This window comes from Pinus tabuliformis, chromosome J, assembly GCF_031772625.1.
Source record: "Pinus tabuliformis cultivar Carrire ecotype Pingquan chromosome J, CPIR1, whole genome shotgun sequence".
In the NCBI taxonomy this organism is placed as follows: domain Eukaryota; kingdom Viridiplantae; phylum Streptophyta; class Pinopsida; order Pinales; family Pinaceae; genus Pinus; species Pinus tabuliformis.
The window spans coordinates 1600537744-1600543307 of record NC_142295.1 but is presented as its reverse complement, the minus strand read 5'-3'; the positions used below and the strand labels follow the sequence as shown (position 1 = coordinate 1600543307).

The 5564-nt window shown below is 40.0% G+C and overlaps 1 pseudogene; it reads right to left on the bottom strand.

The window, feature by feature from the left end:
- Positions 1 to 1977: 1977 nt before the first annotated feature.
- Positions 1978 to 2720, bottom strand: LOC149233601 (alpha-glucan water dikinase 1, chloroplastic pseudogene; annotated as a pseudogene).
- Between the last annotated feature and the right edge of the window lie 2844 nt (positions 2721 to 5564).

The following is a 5564-nucleotide window of genomic DNA, read 5'->3' as shown; positions in this document are numbered from 1 at the left end:
TAGAGATCGTTTATTAGTGTAGCCAAAGACCTATCATCTCCATACTTAGTAAGAAACTGTTCTTGGCAAGTGTTCCAACTGGTAATGGAACCAGAAGGTAAAGAAAAATACCAGGATCCTGCTGATCCTTGCAAAGTATAAGGGAAAAGTCTAACAACAACATCTTGTTCTGTTACTCCCTTCAAGTTGACTGCCAACATGAAGTTATTAATATGTTCCTCAGCTTGCGTCGCATCATCTGGGTTAAACTTGGGTAGCCATTTTTCAGGAGCATCAGGTAATGCATGCAATGGTGCAGGCATGTTGACTGCACCAGGCCTGGTCCATGGATCTGCCATTATAACAGCAGTAGTAGATGATACTACTGTTGAAATTCCAAATGTCTGGGAAGGAAATGATATTGCGGAGTGAGCAGGTTGGGATGTTAAAGTTCCTAATCTCTGATGAACAACAATATGTAATGGAGGAGTGGATGGTTGACTTCACACAAGGGAAGGTGATATGGAGGATGTGGATGAAAGCTCTTCACTGTCAAATCCTTCAGTATATTTCTTCGCCTTTTTCCTTTTGGGTAAAGGGAACTCAGTGGGTTCAATACCGAGATTTTCGCTCTGAAGTCTGGTGAGAGGGTGAGGTAAATTGAACTGCGAAGTCGCACTGCTTTGTGATACCTCAGATTTCTGTGGTGAAATTGAGACGCTCTGAAGTTTGTGGATAAGAGACTGGACTTCAGGGGATTCGAGACTTAATTGTTCTGGAGTATGATGGGTTTGAGCAGTGGTAGTTGATTCTGTTAGACTCTCTCATAAAACAAATAATAAATCCAAAAATAAATAAATTAATTAAATATTCCAAGTTAGGAATTTGTGCCTAACTCTTGGGTTGTTCCTCTAAGATAGGAGTTAGTTTAGGTAACTCCTATATTGGTGTGTCTGGTGAGAAATTATCTCAACCAAAGATGTCCAAGATAGCATGCACTATCTTGAGACCAATATCTCTCATCTATTTATTTGTAACATTATATTCAATTATTTCTGTATGTAAGAATGAGAGTGAGAGAGAATACATGAGGCTTCAGCCTTTTTCCGTCAATATTGTGTCTCTGGTTTTTATATGTGTTTTTCTGTAATGTGTTTGAATTAATCTATTCTTTATCATGTGGTATCAGAGCTAATGATTGTTGGGAGCCTGTGACAAAGCTTGAGTGTTAAACATTCTGCGTGCAAGGAAGGAGAACCTGGCGAGGAATTGATGGCTTGATTGAAGCGGCCATGATATTGTTCTGTACCTGAGCGTGGGAACTGATATTCAATGTCCGAGATCATAGAGCAGCGTCGAAGAGCTGCTTTTGCAAGAGCAATTCAGGAGGAGGCCAAGTATCATCAGTGTGAGGGTCGAGAGTTTGTTGACTTTTAGAGGCTGAAATAGACCTGTGTTGGGATGCCCAAGACTCGTCTTTGCAATCCGATCTGTGCACAAAAAGACCGTGAATTTCCTTGCAGAGAGATAATGTGGTTTCATCAATTTAAGGTATGAAGATATTTCTAGTCTGCGCATTTCGAAAAGTTTATGATTTGTGTTTATGATCTCGTTAAGACCAGCGATTTCATCCTCTGAGAGACTGTCAGCTATAACACGATGAGCCATTTTTTAAAATCTTGTTCATTGCTAAGAATTGCTTCAACCGAGAAAGCAGAGTAGAAATGCAAAACGCGGAAGCGTGCAGCTGTATTGGGTGCCATACTTACGAGGGGAGGCAGAATCAAACAGAAGCTCATGTATTTGTTCAACAGTGCATTGTGGAAACGAGGTGCACTATTCTTGCATTGCGTATCCATATCTGTTGTTCATCTTTGAAAAATATATCAATAATCTTTGCAAATTTAATCTTTGATTTGTGAGTTGCACATGGACCCAACCCCCCTGTGGCAATGTTTTTTCGTTCCCCAAGTCATATAATATCAGAGAAGTTTGGCTTCAGATAAAATCGATTGTCACGAATGGTAACTGTATTTTCAGAAGGGTGATTGATAAGCCTGTTCGATGTGACCAGTAACCAATACCATGAAATCTTGTTCCCGTTACATTGATAATCTCAAAAGAACCTGTGGCTTCTAAAACTCTCACAGAAGATATAATTCCGATCACAGCAAAGTCAAGCCTTCCATAGGAATCGATATAACATTCAATCTTGATGTCCTGGGCACGTTTATAGAGCTTTTCAATTACATTGCCAGCTGTTCCTATCTTTGACAGAATTGAGTATTGGAAGTCCCGATCCGCTATTAGTTTGTCTGTAGAGTAATCAATCAAGCGCTTCTCCTCTTGGTCCATAGGTACACTGTCATAAAGCCCTGCGCCTGCATAGCCTTCCCAGTCTTCACCATTTGAGTCTGACCGGAATATTATTGACTGTTTTATGAAGAGCCCCACCTTGTTACTTGGATAACCAAGTATCTTGGGAGACTGTAAGACGGACTTATTTGTAACAAAACTCATTGCTCGACCAGGGTAAGCACCCATCAGTGTTTCTCCTAAACCTTTCACAATCTCAGCATAACTCTCTGATGTGTTTCCTGACAATGGATTGGTTGTATGAATGACCAATGCATAATCTGCATTGATTATTTCTTGAACCAGCACAGCCATACAAAGGTCATTGTGTTCTACTTTTACTTTCCGAGCACTAAAGTATGCCCTTTCATTCCACTTCGAAGCCCAGACCTGACTGCATATGCATCGACTCTCTGATGACCGCTACAATCGTCGAAATAGGCCTTCATTTTTAGAAATTTATATGGTATCGTAAACCAAATCAAACTGATGAGCGTCAACAAATTGAGGATGCTGGAGGATTTGTTATGTGGGCTGGTACATGGCATGTTGGGGGCGTTCTTGCTGTTTCGCGTGCTTTTGGTGACAGACTTTTAAAGCAGTATGTTGTAGCTGAGCCAGAGATTCAAGAAGAGGTCGCTGATGAAAATGTTGAAATTCTTATTCTTGCAAGTGATGGATTGTGGGATGTTGTTTCTAACCGGGATGCAGTTGCAATGATTCAGTCTACTGAGGATCCAGAATTAGCTGCAAAACAAAAAAAAAAAAGCTTACAGAGGAAGCATATCGAAAAGGCAGTGCAGATAATATTACTTGTGTTGTAGTGCGATTTAACCATGGTTAACAGAGGCAATTAAAAATTTTAACCGATGCAAAATCCACATTGCAAGAGCCTTGTATGCTACCAACCTTTTGTTGCTTGAAGTGATTTTATGGAGCAATAAGGTGAATTTTGTTCTGTAATATTTTGGAGTCATAAGTGTTTCGTAAATTTGGAGAGATAAGGAGTATATTTTGAAATTTTTGGAGTAAAGCATTTCAAAGCAAAGTCTACATCGACATTCTTGCAAACAAATTTAAGAACTTGTGAATCAAATTCCAATTACATTACATTGTACGGGTGCATTCTCAGTTGAAACCGACACCCATGTTTTGATTTGATCAGAAGTCAAGCACGTCAATTCTCTTCAACTTAGTCAAATTAAGACAAGTGAATTCCTTGTTTTATGTGAGTCATTAAAAACATTGTAAGCTTTTTTGGGTGCATTTTCGACAGTGTTCGACACCCTTCCTTTAAAGCACAATCAAGTGAGTCCATGAGTTTTAACTCCTTGAAACAACCATCACAGCAACCAAAACAAGTTCAACTCTAACAAGTTGAGTTCGTCATCAAGCGAGCGTGAATTCCAGAAAGTTCTAAAAAGAGTTCTCAGCAAGTACAATAAGCAACAAATCAAGCAAGCGTGCCATTCAAGTCCCATAGCAAGCGAGCCTGTCATTCAAGTAAAGTGAAACAAAACCAAGTGCACGACATCTACAACAAGAGAGCCTGATTTCAAGTAAGCAAGTTCAGATGGCGCAGCATATTCAGTTGTTAAACATTCTTCACAGTTTGATCATCTCCAGTGATGAAGACATGGTGCACGTCAGCAAAGAAACTCTTGCTGATATTTCACGGCATCTACAGCAAACGCATGAAACCATTGAGTTTCTTCAGCTTGAGTCCCAACTTCAAAGGAATGAATTGCACGAAAAGAGTGATACTTTCAAGTCTTTGAACCATCGAGATGATAAGTCATTCCTCCCAACAACTTCAAGTGTCGAAGTTGTTCATGATCAAAGTCAAATTTCTTCCAAACCCATCATCAAGCCCTGGGAAGAAATTAAAAATAACAAGAATAGACGAGGCTTAGGATATGTTCCTAATGACACCAACTTACAAATCCCAGATTATTCCAAGCCAATTAAGTTTGTGAGTGCAGGATTTCTTGAACCACTCACCTCAGCAGGTTCTGAGAACGTTGTAGACAAACGAAATTGCATGCAACCTAAAGTTCAAGTTCAACCAAAGTGTTCTCATTGTCAAAGAACTGGGCATATGGAAGATCAATGTTTTGATCTCCATCCTTGTTGCCATTGTGGCAAGCGCAATCATTCCTCCGAAAAATGTCGCAACCACCAAAAATCAGGCAGATTGAAGATACATTATGACTGGATTGATCCTTGGGAATGGTCATCCACAGTCAAACGGTTGTCTCAGTTCTACAACCGACTACAATCTTTCATAGTGCAGCCAGCAGTGAACAGATGATGGTACTCTCATGCAGTTGAATGAGGGAGAACAACAATGAAACTCTCCTACACCTGAAGGGGGGGAGTTCAAATATATTTTGGAGCAGATTGTCTCTCCTTTCAGCTGACAAAGGGGGGAAAATGTCAATGTAATTGAAAAGTGGTTGTCAGACTGAAAGTCTCGACAACATTAGCGAAGCAGCCAGTGGGCATCTTCATCAGCCAGTGGGCATTTGTCATCAGCAGTGAGCATCAGCAAATTCGCCAGTGGGCGATCGACAGCCAAAGCAGCAGTGAGCATCTTTCATCATAGCAAAAGCAACATTGAGTTGTTTTTCGACATCTTCAGCCAGTGGGCGATCATCATCAACAAATACGCCAGTGGGCGTTCATCAAATTGTGTCAGTGGACACCGGATGCTGTTTTCAAGCAAAAGACAGTTGGATCCTTTTGCGGCTTGGCACATGATGGAGTTGTCAAGCGTCCTTCAGAGATGATTCAAGCATGCAGCTGATTCATGTTCTCTTCAGATTTGAGTTTTTTCCAGCATCCAGTTTTGGCGGTTTTTTCAGGCAATGTTTTTGAGGATCAACATGAGAACTTGGAAGATGGTTCTCGTTTTTGGATTTATCATTGAGGGGGGGAATGTTAGACTCTCTCATAAAACAAATAATAAATCCAAAAATAAATAAATTAATTAAATATTCCAAGTTAGGAATTTGTGCCTAACTCTTGGGTTGTTCCTCTAAGATAGGAGTTAGTTTAGGTAACTCCTATATTGGTGTGTCTGGTGAGAAATTATCTCAACCAAAGGAGAAATTATCTCAACCAAAGATGTCCAAGATAGCACGCACTATCTTGAGACCAATATCTCTCATCTATTTATTTGTAACATTATATTCAATTATTTCTGTATGTAAGAATGAGAGTGAGAGAGA